The sequence below is a fragment of the Acinonyx jubatus genome, chromosome D1 (assembly GCF_027475565.1).
Source record: "Acinonyx jubatus isolate Ajub_Pintada_27869175 chromosome D1, VMU_Ajub_asm_v1.0, whole genome shotgun sequence".
NCBI classification, from domain to species: domain Eukaryota; kingdom Metazoa; phylum Chordata; class Mammalia; order Carnivora; family Felidae; genus Acinonyx; species Acinonyx jubatus.
This window is the reverse complement of record NC_069390.1, coordinates 70,723,728-70,741,133: the sequence shown is the minus strand read 5'-3', so window position 1 is coordinate 70,741,133 and position 17,406 is coordinate 70,723,728. Positions and strand designations below refer to the sequence as shown.

General features: G+C 36.2%; 1 long non-coding RNA gene across 1 annotated transcript in view; it reads left to right on the top strand.

Moving 5' to 3' along the window:
* The window catches only part of LOC113593795 (uncharacterized), a 39,970-nt gene that overhangs the window by 2,200 nt on the left and 20,364 nt on the right, over positions 1 to 17,406 (top strand). The window contains exons 2-3 of the long non-coding RNA XR_003414135.2: positions 14,502 to 14,606; positions 17,282 to 17,404. This is a non-coding gene — a long non-coding RNA (uncharacterized LOC113593795). The remainder of the gene's footprint in view (positions 1 to 14,501; positions 14,607 to 17,281; positions 17,405 to 17,406) is intronic.

Sequence of the window (17,406 nt, the reverse complement as noted above, 5' to 3'; positions counted from 1 at the left end):
GAATACGAAAAAGGCCCCTAGAACTAAACACATAAAACTGGACTTAAAATGCATGAAAAATTACAAGACATTCTTATGACTTTTTCTTCAAAAAGATTTAGGAAGCACTAAACTTCAATAAACTTGGAAAGATTAACAGATATCAGCTCCATCATTCTGGTCATTCCTGTTGCCATCTTTTGAAGGAAAGGGGTGTGGTGAGTGGGCTTACTATAAAGCCAGCTTCTTAATAACAAAACACTGTGTTTTGCATATTGCTTAGAGAAGACTGACCTTGCAATTTATTGGCCTCAAGAGACACATGATCCCCTTCTCTGCCCCCAGGCAAAATACAGCCAAGGAGAGAGACTATCCTAGTGGATAATCAGCTTTCATGAATTTTATACTATTTCTTATATGTATTAGTTTTGGTGAAACCAAATTTAAAACTAATCTATAAATATAAAATTTAGAATGAGGTAATTCCTATTTACCTTACACTTTAAAAATTGTTTTGGGGGCACCTGGGTGGCTCAGTCAGTTAAGTGTCCAACTCTTGATTTTGGCTCAGGTCATGATCTCATGGTTTGTGGGTTTGAACCCCACATTGGGCTCTGTGCTAGCAGCACAGAGACTGCTTGGGATTCTCTCTCTCCTCCTCTTTCTCTACCCTTTCCCTTGCCCACACTTTCTCTCTTAAATAAGTGAACGTTTAAAAATAAATAAAATAAAAAATTGCTTTGGATACTTGCTCTGTAGGCATCGGGAAGCACCTATATTTAAAACAACTCAAAAAGTAAAAATACAATTACCATATAATCCAGCAATTCCACTTTTGAGTATTTGATGAAATTGAAAGCACTAATTCAAAAAGATTTCTGCACCCCTATGTTCATTGCAGCATTATTTCCAATAGTCAAGAAATGGAAACAACCTAAACATCCACTGATGAATAGATGAAGAAAATGTGAGAGAAGGAAGATGGCAGAGTAGAATGATCCTGAGTCACCACCTATCACAGATGCATTTCAGCAGGTGACCCAGTGCAGAAGCAGTATGAATAGCACCTGAGTTATACATGAAGGAGATTTATGGACAATTTTAGGACATGTGCCGGAGAGTCAGGGATCTGTGGGAGCTTTCTCTGGAAACAGGAGTGCTGGCAGGTGCCATTTTTCTTCTCCTCCTTCAGCCTAGACCACCAATGGTTGCAGAACCAGTTTTGACACTCTCCATTTACCTTGATACCAGTGCTTGCCCCCATAGACCTGCCCCACCCAATCTGCTTACCTCAGCAGATAACCCCTCCGAACCACGCCGGCCCTGCCTCACCTAGCCCTGCCTCACCTAGCAGGCAGCCTCACCAGGACTGGCACCCCTCCAAAGTGACTACTGCCCCAACAACACTGGGCAGGTGGCCTCCACTGGGACTAGTGTCCCATCAAAAGGATGGGAAAGCTAATCTCACACACCAGTGTGCCTGGAGTAGCTGCAGCTGGGCCTCTCAGCTAGCTGGGCCAGGAGCAGACCCTGCCCACCAGTGCACCAGCAGCAGATACAGCTGATCATGGCAGTCAGCTGGGATAAGGGCTGGCCCCACCCACCAGCACACCTGCTGGGGCTGCAGCAGGGCTTCTCAGCCAGCCATGCAGGGGACAGAGACTTGCCCACAGCGCATCCAAAGAGTTGAGGCTCAGTCACAACAGGAGGGCACACACAGAGCACACAAGGGACACCCTTTGAGCTCCTGGTTCTGGTGACCAGGGGGTTTTGTGTTCCAAGGCATCATAGGATGCCTTCTACATAAGGCTACCACTTTCAAAACCAGGAGAGGTAGCTGAACTATGTAAAACATAGAAATAAACACAGAGAGAGAAAATGAAACAGAGACTATGTTCCAAACAAAAGAACAAGATAAAATCACAGAAAAAGAATGAAATAAAATGGAGATAAGCAATCTACCTGATAAATAATTCAAGGTAATGGTCTGAAAGATAGTCACTGGACTTGAGAGAAGGGTGGATGAGCCTAGTGAGAACTTCAAAGAGATGGAAAATATAACAAAGAACCAATCAGAGCTGAAGAGTAACTGGAATTTTAAAATATGTTAGAGAAAATCAACAGCAGATTAAAAGGATGCAGAATGGATCAGCGATCTGGAAGACACTTAAGCTAAACAGCAAAAAAGAAAAAGAATTTTAAAATGAGGATTAGGACCTCTGCAGCAAAATCAATAATAACATATGTAAATAACATTTACATTATATGGGTTCCAGAAGGAGAAGAGAGAGAAGGTGGGAGAAAACTTATTTGAAGAAATAACAGCTGGATAAATAGCTAGCTTCTAACAATGAATCAGGAAGAAGTAGAAAATTTTAACAGACCAGTTACTAGTAGCAAAATTGAACCAATAATCAAAAAACCAAAACCAAAAACCCAACAAACAAAAGTCCAGGACCAGATGTCTTCACAGATGAATTCTACCAAACATTTAAAGAAGAGTTAATACCTATTCTTCTTAAAACATTCCACAAAATATAAAAAGGAAAACTTCCTTATTCATTCTATGAGGCTAGCATTACCCTGATACCAAAACAGGACAAAGGCACTACAAAAGAGAAAATTACAGGCAAATATCTCTGATAAACACAGATGCAAAAATCCTCAACAAAATATTAGCAAACTGAATTCAAGAATACATTAAAGTGATCATTTACCATGATCAAGTGGGCTTTATTCCAGGGAGGCAAGGGTAATTCATCATCCTCAAATCAGTCAAATGTGATGTATCACATTAACAAGAGAAAGGATAAAACCCACATGATCATCTCAATATGTGCAGAAAAAGCATGGGACAAAATACAACACCCGTTTATGATAAAAACACTCAATAAAGTTGGTTTAGAGGGAACACACCTCAACATGATAAAGGCCATATATGAAAAACCTACAGTTAATGTTATACTCAATTGGTGAAAAACTAAAAACTTTTCCTCTAAGATCAGGAATAAGACAAGGATGTCCACTCTCACAACTTTCATTCACCATAATTCTGAAAGTCCTGGTCACAGCAGTAAAACAATAAAAAGAAATAAAAGTCATCCAAATGGATAAGGAAGAAGTAAAATTTTACTATTTGTAGATGACATACTATATAGAAAACCCTAAAGTTCCACCAAAAACCTATTAGAACTGACAAATGAATTCAGTAAGTTTACATGATACAATATACAGAAAACCTGTTGTTTCTAAAGGTTGATAACAAAATAATAGAAAGAGATAAGAAAACAATCCCACTTAAAATTTTACCAACGATAATAAATTACTTAGGAATAAATTTAACCAAGAAGCTGAAAAACCTGTCCTCTAAAAACTGTAAGATATTGATGAAAGAAATTCAAGACAGCACAAACAAAAGAAAGATATACCATGGATTGGAAGAACAAATATTGTTAAAAATACAATATTATCCAAAGCAATCTACAGATTCAATGTGATCTCTATCAAAAATACCAATAGCAAATCATTTTTACCAGATTAGAATAATTCTAAAATTTTTATAGAACCACAAAAAAACTAAATAACAAAGAAATCTTGTGAAAGAACAAAGTTGAAAGTATCACAATCCCAAATTTCAAACTGTACTACAAAGCTATAATAATCCCAACAGTATGGTACTGGCACAAATATAGATGCGTAGATTAATGGTACAGGATAGAGAGCCCAGAAATAATTCCACACTTATATAGTCAACCTGCACAAAGGAGGCAAGAATATACGATGGGGAAAAAGCCATATTTTTGGCAAATAGTGCTGGAAAAAATGGACAGCTACATATCAAAGAATAAAACTAGACCACCTTCTTGCATCATACACAAAAATAAACTTAAAACAGAGACCTAAATGGGAGACCTGAAGCCATAATACTCCTAAAAAGAAATGGAGGCAGTAATGTTTTGAATATCACCCTTACAATATTTTTCTGGATATGTTTCCTCAGGCAATGGAAACAAAAGCAAAAATAAACTATTGGGATTACACCAAAATAGAAACCATCTGAACAGCAAAGGAAACCATCAACAAAACAAAAAGGAAACTAACTGAATGGGAGAAGATATTCACAAATGATAGGTTTAACACGGGGTTAAAATAAAAAATATATAAAGAACTTAGGGAGCTCAACCAAAAAAAAAAAAGAAATCTGATTAAAAAATGGTCAGAGGACCTGACTAGACATTTTCCCAAAGTTGATATACAAATGGCCAGCAGACACATAAAAAGATGCTTTACGTCACTAATCATCAGGGAAATGCAAATCAAATCCACAATGAGATATCACCTCATAACTGACAGAACGCCTAGTATTGTCTAGTATCAAAAAGAGGACAAATAACAAGTGTTAATGAGGATGTGGAGAAAAGAGAGCCCTCATGTACTGTAGGTGGGAATGTAAATTGGTGTAACTACTATGGAAAACATCACAGACTTTCCTCAAAAAGTTAAAAACAGAAATACCATCCAATCCAGTAATTCCACTACTGAGTACTTGTCCAAAAAAAAAAAAAAAAAAAGGTGCAAACACTAATTTGAACATATATATGCATCTTTATGTTTATTGCAGCATTATTAACAACAACCAAGATAGGGAGACAAATGTGTCCACTGATAGACGAGTGGATAAAGAAGATATGGTATATATGTACAATGAATGCTACTCAGCCATAAAATGAACGAGGTCCTGTCATTCATGACTATGTGAATGGGCCTAGAAGATAATATGCTAAGTGAAAATAAATCAGAGAAAAACAAATACTATATGATTTCACTTATATGTGAAATCTTAAAAAAAAAAAAAAAAGAGAGACAAAAAAACTCAAACAGACTCTTAAATACAGAGAACAAACTTGGGGTTGTAAGAGGGATGTGATTGAAGGAGATGGGTAAAATAGGTGAAGGGGATTAACAGGTATAAAATTCCAGTCATAGGTAAGTCACAGGGATGAAAAGTACAGCATAAGGAATACAGTTAATAATATTGTAATAATGTTGTGTGGTAACAGATGGGGACTACGCTTATCATATGTTGTCTACCTGAAACTAATATAACATTGTATATCAATTATACTTAATAAATTTTAAAATAAGTATAAAGAAAATAGTGGGTAATTAATCCTAAATATATAAGTAATTACATTAAAACATGAACATAATATTTCAACTAAAAAGAAAATATTGTCAGAAGAAAAAAATATCTGAAAACTTCCCTAATCTCAGAAAGGAATAATCAAGTCCAAGAAGCAGAGAAGTCCCTGAATAAGATGAACCCAAGAAGGTCTCTACCAAGAGGCATAATAATTATAATGGAAAAATTAAAAATAAAGAGAAAGTCCTAAAAGCAGCAAAAGAAAAGCAAATAGTGATGTACAAGGAAAACCCCATAAAGCTATCAGTTGAAATTTCAGCAGAAACTTTGAATATATTATGCTACTCCCTTCTGACCTGCAATGTGCTAAAAGAAAAAATTCTAGAACCAAGAATACCCTGCCCAGGGAGGTTATCATTCAGCATTAAAGGAGAGAGAAAGTTTTCCAGATAAACAAAAGTTAAATTCATTACTACTAAATGGGCCTTACAAGAAATGTTAAAGTGCAGGGGAACCTGGGTGGCTCAGTTGGTTAAGTATCTGACTTTAGCTCAGGTCATGATCTCATGGCTCATGAGTTCAATCCCATGTTGGGCTCTATGTTGACAGGTCAGAGCCTGGAGCTTGCTTTGGATTCTGTGTCTCCCTCTCTCTGTTCTTCCCCTGCTCAAGCTGTCTCTCACACTCTCTCAAAAATAAACAGTGAAAGAAAGAAAGAGAGAGAGAGAGAAAAAGAAAGAAAGAAAGAAAGAAAGAAAGAAAGAAAGAAAGAAAGAAAGAAAGAAAGAAAGAAGTTAAGGTGCAAAATAAAAGGCTATACATGGAAGAAAATTATGAAAAGAAAAATATTACACTAGCAGAAACAAACACAGAAGTAGATCAATCACTTATAAGGCTAATATGAATGTTTATTTAAGCACAAAAGTAGTGTTACCAATTTTATCTACACAATTTAGGTAAGGGATACACAAAATTAAAAAACATAAAATATGATATCATATAAATAAAAGGCAGAGGGGAGGAAGGTGTGGAAATGTACTGCTTTTAGAATGTGTTCAAATTTAAGTGACCATCAACTTAATATAGACAGGATCCTATATACAGATGATGTTATATATGAACCTCATGGCAACCACAAACCCAAAATTTATAATAGATACAGAAACACACATACAAAAGAGAAAAAAATGCAAGCATAAGAAGAGAAAGAGAGCAAGAGAAGGAACAGAAAAGAACTAAAAAAACAATGAGAAAACAACAAATGGCAGTAAGTACACAGCTAATTATTTTAAATGTTCAATAATTATTTTAAATGTAAATGGACTAAGTGCTCCAATCAAAAAACATAAGGTAACTGAATGGAATAAAATAAAAATAAACATAAAAATAATAAAATAAAATAAAAATTAAAAATTTAATTTAATTTAAAAATTAAAATTAAAAAAATTAAATAAAGAAAATAAAATAACCTATCTATATGCTACCTACAAGTTGCAATTCAGATCTAGAGCTACATACAGACTGAAAGTGAAGGGATGGAAAAAGATATTTCATGCAAACGGAAGCAGAAAAATGCCAGGGTAGCAATACTTATGTAAGACAAAATAGACTTTAAAACAAAGGCTGTAACAAGAGACAAAGAGGGGAATTACATAATGATAAAGTGATAATTCCAACAAGAGGATATAACAATTGTAAATATCTATGCACTGAACATCAGAGCAACTCAACCTATAAAGCAAATACTAACAGACATAAAGGGAAAAATTGACAGTAATATAATAATAGTAGGGACTTTAACACCCACTTACATCAATATGGATACATCATCCAGACAGAAAATAAGGAAACAATGTCTTTGAATGACACATTAGACTTAACAAATATATTCAGAACATTCCATCCAAAAACAGCAGAGTACATACAATCTTTTCAAGTGTTCTTTTCAATGTTCACATGGAACATTCTCTAGGATAGATCATATGTTAGGGCACAAAACAAGTATTAATAAATTTAAGAAAACTGAAATCCTATCAATCATCTATTCCAACCACAATAGTATGAGACTAGAAATCAATTACAAGAAAAGAATGGGAAGAAACATGAACATGTCAAGGCTAAACAACATACTACCAAACAACCAATGGGTCAATGAAATTAAAGAAGAGAGGGAAAAAAAAAATGCCTGGTGACAAAAATGGAAACACTATAGTATAAAATCTTTGGGACACAACCAAAGTAGTTTTATGAAGTAATTTTATAGCTATAAAGGCCTACTTCAAGAAACAAAAATCTCAAATAAACCCATCTAAACTTACACCTTAAAGGAACTAGAAAAATAACAAACAGAGCCCAAAGTCATTAGAGGGAAGTTATTAGTATCAGAACAGAAATAAATGAAATAGAAACTTCAAAAAAATAGAAAAGGTCAGTGAAACTAAGGGCTAGTTCTTTGTAAAGATAACAAAATTGATAAATCTTTAGCCAGAATCAAGAAAAATAGGACTGAAAATCAGAAATGAAAGAGAGGTTACAATCAACATAACAAATACAAAGGATTATGGGAGACTACTATGAAAAATTACTTGCCAACAAATTGGACAACCTAGAAGAAAAGGATCCATTTCTAGAAAAATACTATCTTCCAAGACTGAATCAGGAATAGAAAACTTGAACAGACTGATTACTACCAATAAAACTGAATTGGTAAAAAACGAAAACAAGAACCTACCAACAAACAAAAAGCCCAGACCCAGATGGTTTCATAGGTAAATTCTACCAAACATTTAAAAAAGAATTACTACCTATCCTTTCCACTCTATTCAAAAAATAAAAGAGATGGAATACTTTCAAATTCATTCTGAGCCCACTATTACCCTAATATGAAAACCAGACAAAGGCATTACAAAAAAACAAAACAAAAACAAAACCCAGATAAACTACAGGCCAATATTCCTGATGAATATATATGTAAGAATCCTCAACAAAATATTAGCAAACCAAATTCAACAATACACTAAAAGGATCATTCATCATGATGCGGTGGGACATATTCCAGGGATGTAAGAATGGTCCAATATCTGCAAATCAGTCAAGATGATACTCCACATTAACTAAATGAAGGATAAAAATCATATGGTCAGTCAATAAATGCAGAAAAATCATTTGACAAAACACAGGGCCCCTGGGTGTCTCAGTCAAGTGAGTGTTCAACTCTTGATCTCAGCTCAGGTCTTGATCTTGGGGTTGTGCTCTGCACTGGGAATGAAGCCTAGTTAAAAATAATTTCAATTTCTATTTTTGATAAAAACTCTCAACAAAGCAACTGTAGAGGGAATGTACGTCAACATAATAAAGGCCATATTTGACAAGCCTACAGCCAACGTCACACTCAATGGTGAAAAGCTGAAAACTTTTCTTGTAAGCTCAGGAATAAGACAAGGATGCCACTCTTGTCATTTTTATTGAACAGAGTTGGAAATCATAGCCAGAACAGTTATGCAAGACAAGGAACTTAAAAGACCAATCAGAAAACAAGCAATAAAACTGAACCAGATCATCTGTAACCTACATCATTACCAGCCCATGTCTTTGGTATTGATCAGGTTTTGTTTTGCAAGCTATATGCACTGACTAACTTTAGCAGAAAAGCAATAGTAGCTCACAATCTCTGGCGATATTAGAAAATAAAAAATTATTTAAAGTGACCAGACCCACAAATGTATGGCCAACTAATCTTCAACAAATTAGCAAAGAGTGTCCAGTGGAAACAAGATGGTCTCTTCAGCAAATGGTGCTGGGAAAACTGGACAGTGACATGCAGAAGAATGAAACTAGACCACTTTCTTACACCACACACAAAAATAAGTTCAAAATGGATGAAAGACCTTAATGTGAGACAAGAAACCATCAAAATCCTACAGGAAAAAACAGGGAGCAATCTCCTTGATCTCAGTCACAGAAACCGCTTACCAGACATGTCTTTGGAGGCAAGGGAAATAAAAGCAAAAACGAGCTATTGGGACCTCACCAAGATAAAAAGCTTCTGTGTGGCAAATGAACAAATCAACAAAACTAAAAGGCAACTGATGGAATGGAAGGAGGTATTTGCAAATAACATTTTGGATAAAGGGTTAGTATCCAGGGCCACGCGAGTGGCTCAGGAGGTTAACTTCCCAACTCTTGATTTCAGCTCAGGTCATGATTTCATGGTTCATGAGTTCAAGCCCCACATTGGGCTCTGTGCTGACAGTGTGGAGCCTGCTTGGGATCTTTTCTCTCCCTCCCTCTCTCTCTCTCTCTCTCTCTCTCACCCTCCCTGACTCTCATGTATGCCTCAGCCTCTCTCAAAATTAATAAATAAAATCTTTAAAAAAGGGTTAGTATCCAAAATCTATAAAGAATTTATCAAACTCAACTCCTCCCCCAAACAAATAATCCAGTGAGGAAATGGGCAGAAGACATGAATAGACACTTTTCCAAAGAAGATATCCAGATGGCTAACACACCCATGAAAAGATGCTCAACATGACTTATCATCAGGGAAATACAAACCAAAACCACAATGACATACTACCTCACACCTGTCAGAATGGCTAACAATAACAACTCAGGAAACAACAGATGTTGGCAAGGATGTGAAGAGGATCTCTTTTGCACTCTTGGTGGGGATGCAAACTGGTGCAGCCACTCTGGAAAACAGTATGGAGGTTCCTCAAAAAATTAAAAATAGAACTTCCCTATGACCCAGCACTTGCACTACTAGGTATTTAACTAAAGGACACAAAAATACTGATTCGAAGGGGCATATATACCACAATGTTTATAGCAGTGCTATCAACAATAACCAAATTATGGAAAGAGCCCAAATGTCCACCTACTGATGAATGAGCAAAGAAGATGCAGTATATAGATGCAATGGAATACTACTCGGCAATCAAAAAGAATGAAATCTTGCCACTTGCAACAATGTGGATGGAATTAGAGTGTATTATGCTAAGCAAAATAAGTCAGAGAAAGACAAATATCATATGACTTCACTCATATGTGGAATTTAAGAAACAACAGATGAACATAGGGGGAGGGAAGGAAGAAAAGATAAAATGAGAGAGGGCGGTAAACCAAAGGAGACTTTTAAATACAGAGAACAAACTGAGGGTTGCTGGAGGTAGGCAGGGGGATGGCCTAAATGGGTGCTGAACATGAAGGAGGGCACTTGCTGGGATGAGCACTGGGTGTTGTATGTAAATGATGATTCACTGGGTTCTACTCCTGAAACCAATACTACACTGTATGCTAACTAACTTGAATTTAAATAATTAAAAATAAATAAATAAAGTGGGCAGAAATCAAGGCATCCAGTGTTGGCAAAAATTATGTCATAGTAGCAATAAGGCAGAGATAGTGTGGCTGTAGCAGCAGAACATCAGATCACACTAACCCTACTGCTGTGTAACACTTTGTTGAGGAGACCATCCTTACCACCACCACGAAAACACTTAGATCATGTGTCTGTGCCCTAGCTTTCACCGTCAGGGAAAATAAATATCTAGACTTAATTGCTTCTCTAGTTAACAATAATTCTGAAACCATGAATAATCACAGAGTGGAACATTCCATGAACATAGATAAGGGTTTCAAATACTAGATAACCAAAAACATGTCAACAAATAATCATGTAGTCCATTCTTTGCCTACCCAACATTCATATAGGTTATTCTTCCTTTAGCTACATCTCCTCCCACCAAAACAATAAACCCACAAAAAAAAAAAAAAAAAAACCACAAAACTGAAAATTAGTTTTATAATTTTCACACTTAACAAGATTCTGCTCATTCCTTCTCTAAGCAGACAGAAGAAAATGTGGTAGAGTACTGAGAAAGAGTTCTCAAAGTGAGGTCACCAGACTAACACTTTGGCAACTTGTTAGAAGTGCAAATCCTCAGGCCAAACCTGGAACTACTGAATTAGAAACTAAGCAATCTGTGTTTAACAAATCCTCTGGGTGTATTCTGGTCATGCTAAAGTTTGAGAACCATTTCATATTAAGTATATCTAAAAACATATGTATAGAAGATGAAGCAACACTATCAACCAACTTGAGCTAATTAACATTTGGGAAACACACCACAGCAGCTTATGCATTCTTTTCAGTTGTGTACCTCTAACAAGGTAGTTCATGTTCTAGGCCATAAAACTATTCTAACCAACTTTGAAATGATGAAAATCTGCACAAAGTAGATTTTCTGAGCGTACTGGAATTGAATTAGAAATAAATATAAAAGATTTGGAAAATCTCCAATTATTTGGAAACTAAGTAACATTCCTAAACAGCTTATAATTCAAAAAAAGAAATATAAAGTGAAATTGAAAAGTGTTTGAAGCTCAATTAAAATGAAAACACAATGTAACCAAAATCTGTGGGATGCCTGTAAAACAGTACTTGAGGGAGAAATGTCTCGCACTAAAATCCTCTGCAATTAGAAAAAAAGAAAAGGTCTCAAACCCAGGACTTCAGATTTCAGTTTAAGAATAAAAAAAAAAAGAAAGAAAGAAAATTAAACCCAAAGTAAACAGAAGCACAGAAATAATATTAGCAGATGCCAATGATATAGAAAAGAAAAACAAGAAAATCAACAAACCTATTGATCTTGGAGAAGATCAATAAACTTGGTAAACTCAGTGACAGCATAGATTGTACAGATATTAAATAGTAACAAAATATTATGAACAACTTTCTGCCAATAAATTAGGCAACTTAGAGGACATAGAAAAGACCCTTTGGCTAAAGGAACTTTAGCCAAAGACCACCAGGAACACACTTGTAGTTGAACAAGTTGGGTTTATAACTCCTTTCAATGAGGGAAAACATATTCCAAGGGGAGCCATGAGGGAATCTCAGGAACAGAACATTAAAAAGTCCCTATTATAGGATTTGAGCTTTGGCTAATGGATTCGAATTAGAATCTAAGGAAAAAGAGGTTTGCCCTAATTGGATGCTGTCAGCAAGCAGAGACCTGAAGTTCACCCATTTTATCCTTACAGATCATTCAAACTGAAAACAATATTTTCATTAACAAATAAATGGTTATACTATGTTACATCTACTCAAGTAGTATTCTGCAATAAAAATTATTCACGTAACAACAAAGATGAATCTCAAAATAAATGCTGAGTGAACAGAACTAGGCAAAAAGAAATGTCTACTATGCAATGCATTCATACATGATTCTAGAGAGAAAACGCAAGCTCATCTTTAGCGACAAAAAGCAGATCTGTGGTTGCCTAGAAAAGAGCAATCTGGACAGTTGGGAAGATTTAAAAGTGGCAGGTGGAAACTCTTGGGTATGGTTGTTCATTATCATGATCGGGGTGGCAGTTTTAGATGTGTATACATAGGTCAGAACTTACCAAATTGCACCGTTTAAAGATGCGCAGTTTATCATATGTTGATTATATTTCAATAATTTGACTAAAAAGAGATAAAGAAGTCATTGTTTTCCTAAACTTCAGACACAGTCACTTAACCAGAAACTACACTCAACCAACATCCTCTTTCTTCCTCTATAGACATTAGAAATTATATCTCAATTAGCATACACATATTTTTAGTGGAATGGATTTGAAAGTAACCTGAAAGATTAGTTGAAAGTTGAGACTTATACATGAGTCTCCGTTTCCCCAAAAGTATTATAGGTAAAATAGCATTTTCTCCCTTTCATATATTGGCAATATTATGACTAATTACTAGGTTAACACTTACTATATTTACATAAGACATAATAAATTACAGGCTTAAGTTTACAGAATCCAAGTAAGAAAGTTCAGAGTACATTTTTATTCCTCTTGGACCAACAGTGATTTTTTTTTTCCTGCTTCTCTACTCAAAAATCTTGATTCCTACTCGGTACAAGATATCCAGAAAATTCTTATCTGTCCTATACACAAAAACCATGTCATCAAATACATGGTCTCTGAGCATGGGGTTTACCGGGGCCCCAGCAAGACTGGATAAGAAATTGCTTTACTCAAAAGGTAGTCTTTTTATTTTTACAGAAATACATTTTTATTTATCAGAAGAATACATCATGTACATTGTTTGAGAATTGGTTAGCACAGGAGCTCCTGAGTGGCTCATTATCCAACTTTGGCTCAGGTCATGATCTCACGGTTCGTGAGTTCAAGCCCCGTGTCCAGCTCTGTGCTGAGAGCTCACAGCCTGGAGCCTGCTTCAAATTCTGTGTCTCCTTTCTCTCTGCCCCTCCCCTGCTTGCGCATGCATGCTTGCTCTCTCTCAAAAAACAAGTATTAAAAAATTGGTTAGCACAAAACAATGTTTTGAAAAATATTGAAACAGATTTATATAACTTTTTATCCTTTGCTACAACTTTTATTGAGATATAATTGACATAGATCACTCTAAGTTTTATTGAGATATAACGGACCTATATCACTCTACGATAAGTTTAATGTAGATGGCATAATGATTTGACTAACATGTTTCATGAAATTACAGTGCTAAGTTTATGTAGCATCCATTATCTCACATAGATACAATAAAACGGGGAAGCAAAAAAAGAAAAAAATGTTTTTCTTTGGAATGAGAACTCTCATTCTCTCTTTACTTCTTTATATATTGTACAGCAGTGTTGGCTATAGTCATCACGTTGTACGTTGCACTCCTAAAGTGCTTATTTATCTTATGACTGAAATTTATACCTTTTGACCACCTTACTTCAATTCGTCCTCCTTTCACTCCCTGCCTCTGGTAACCACAAATCTGATCCTTTTGTCTAGGAGTTGGGTTTTTAGATTCCACTTATAAATGAGATCACACAGTATTTGCCTTTCTCATTAATTTCATTCAACATAACATTCTCAAGGTCCACGCATGTTGTGAGTGGCAGGACTTCCTCATTTTCTTGGGTGGAATAACATTCCGTTGCCTGGGGTGCCTGGGTGGCTCAGTTGGTTAAGCGTCCAACTTTGGCTCAGGTCATGATCTCACAGTCTGTGAGTTCGAGCCCCACATTGGTCTCTATGCTGACAGCTCGGAGCCTGGAGCCTGCTTCAGATTCTGTGTCTCCCTCTCTCTCTCTGTGCTCTTCCCCTGCTCATATTCTGTCTCTCAAAAATAATCATTAAAAAAAAAATTCCATTGCCTAAGTATACCACAACTCCTTTGTTCATTCATCTGTCAATGGACACTTAGATTGTTTCCATGCCTTAGCTATTATAAATAATGCTGCTATGAACATGGGGATGCAGATATCTTTTTGAGTGGTTTTTCTTTTGGATATATTCCCAGAAGCGGAATTGTTAGGTCATTTGGTAGTTCTATTTTTAAATTATTGAGGATCCTCCATTTTGTTTTCCACAGTGGCTGCACCAGTTTACAAATTCATCAACAGTGAAAGGTTCCTTCTCCCCTACATGTGCCTCTACATTTGTTATCTTGTCTTTTTGATGATGGCTATTCTAACAGGTATGAGATAATATCTCATTGCGGTTTTGATTTGCATTTCCCCTATGACTAGTGATGTTGAGCATCTTTTCATGTACATGTTTACCTTTTGTATACCTTTGGAAAAATGTCTATTTAGGTTTCAGATATAAAAAAAAATCCCATTTTTAATTGGATTATTTTTTTACTCTTTAGTTGTAGGAATTCTTCATATATTTTAGATATTGACCCCTTAGCAGATAAATGGTTTGCAAATATTTTTTTTTTCATTCTGTAGGCTGTCTTTTCACTTTGTTAATGGTTTTGCTGTGCAGAAGCTTTTCAGTTTGAGGTAGTCCCATGTGTTTTTTATGTTGTTGTTCATGCTTTATGTGTTTTCCAAAAAATCATTGCCAATATCCAGGTGAAGGATCTCTTTTCCTATGTTTTCCTCCAGAAATTTCATCATTTCAGGTCTTATATTTGAGTCTTTAATCCATTTCCAGCTAGCTTTTCTTAGTAGTGTAAGATACGGGTCCATTCTCCTACATCTGGATATCCAATTTCCCCAGCACCATTTAAGAGATTTTCTTTTGTCCACTGAGTTTTCTTGGCTCTCTTGTCATATTAGCTGACCGTTTATGCTTGGGTTCATTTCTAAACTCTCAATGCTATACTGTTGATTTGTCTACTTTTATGGCAGTACCATATACTATTTTGAGGACTGTAACTATGTAATATAGCTTGAAGTCAGGAAGTATAATCCCTACTGTTTAGTCCTTTTTCAGGATTGCTTTGGCTATTCAGGATTTTTTTGGTTTCATGTAAGTTTTAGATTTTTTTTCTACTTTTGAAAAAAATGCCATTGAAATCTTCATAGGGATCACATTGAATCTATAGATGGCTTTTGGTAGTATTGACATTTTAACAATATTTCCAAACCATGAACACACAATATCTTTTCATTTATTTGTTTCATTTCTTAATGGTTTAAGGAAACTGACCTCATGCCATATGCATCAGGTTGTATATAAATGTCTATCAATAACCTTTCATGTTAGGCATTTTCAGGATCACTGTTGTATGGTTTCTCTGTCCCAACTTTTTTTTTTTTTTTTAATGTTTATTTTTGAGAGAGACAGAGACAGGATGTGAGTGGGTTAGGGGCAGAGAGAGAGGAAGACACAGAATCCAAAGCAGGCTCCAGGCTCCGAGCTGTCAGCACAGAGCCCAGCCCGGGGCTTGAACTCACGAGCCATGAGATCATGACCCGAGCTGAGGTCAGACACTCAACTGACTGAGTCACCCAGGCGCCCCACTCTCTGTCTCAACTTTGACATTAATTTCAGATTTCCAGATGGAGGATAAAGACAATGCTACTGCTTATAATTTTAATTTCCAGAGGTCTGCTTCTCCCTAAATATTGGATCTCTTAGGTTTGCACCATAATGACTTCACATTAGAATCACCAGGGAGGTTTGGGGTGCCTGATTAGGTCAGTTGGTTAAGTGTCTGACTCTTAATCACAGCTCAGGTCGTCTCATGGTTTCTAAGTTGAAGCCTGCTTGTTATTGTCTCCTCTCTCTGCCCCTCCCCTGCTTGCTCTCTCTCAAATAAAAGTAAACTTTAAAAAAATTATTAAGGGGAGACTGGGTGGCTCAGTGAGTTAAATGTCCGAAGTTGAGTCAGGTCATGATCTCAAGGTTTGTTGAATTTGAGCCTCACGTTGGGCTCTGTGCTGACAGCTCAGAGCCTGGAGCCTGCTTGGATTCTGTGTCTCCCTCCCTCTGCCCTTCCCCTACTTGTGCTGTCTTTCTTGCTCTCAAAAATAAACATTAAATGAAATTGTTAATCACCAGGAAACTTTGAACATGTTAATGATTAATTTAAGGTTTTATTTTTGAGAGAGAGAGAGAGTGAGTGCAGGGTAGGGGCAGAGAGAGAGAGAGAGAGAGAGAGAGAGAGAGAAACATAGAATCCAAGCAGGCTCCAGGCTCTGAGCTGTCAGCAAGCACAGAGCCCGACGTGGGGCTTGAACTCACTAATCATGAGATCATGACCTGAGCTGAAGTCAAACACTTAACCCACTGAGGCACCCAGGTGTCCCTAAACATGCTAATGATTAAATCCTAATCCCAGAGACTGTAATTTAATTGATCTGATCTGGGTACTGATAAAATTAAGAGCTCCCAAGGTGAATATGCAGATAGGACTGCAAACTGCTAGTCCACAACCTGTTACACGAAGTTTGGTCAAGATCAGCAGCCTAAGTATCACCTGTGAGCCTTCTCAGATTCATTGTTGATTTACTCATTGTCGAATTTACTCATTTTGACGTGATAATAATGTCGACTGAAAAAAAAAAAGCCAATCTCAAAATAGGTTAGTAAATGCCTTATTTGTTGTATTACTGAGGAGTATAGCCTGGGAGACAGTATTTCAGATTGCTCTGAAGTTTGTTAGTTTACAAGGGATTATATACAAAATGGGCAAGGGATATATGGGTTTATAAGCAGTTCTCCAAATACTTGTGCATCAAAAGGTATAATTTGCCTGGTTGTCAATGTTAAGGTTTAACTGACTTCCATAGACCCATGAAAGACCCTTAGGTCATCTTAATACATTGTTTCTATCATATCTGATTTTTCAAAATTGCTGCCTGCATGCCTCTACTTAACTGGCTTTCCAGTTCTTCTTGTTTTTGTTATCTCCTTGAGGTCACTTGAGAGAGTCACAGAAAGCCGACAGCACTTTTAGAGCACACCAGGTGACCTAAGTGTACTTCAATTTGGAGAAGCAGTGGTCCCAACATACAAACTCCAGTGGGACTCATTCTTAAAGT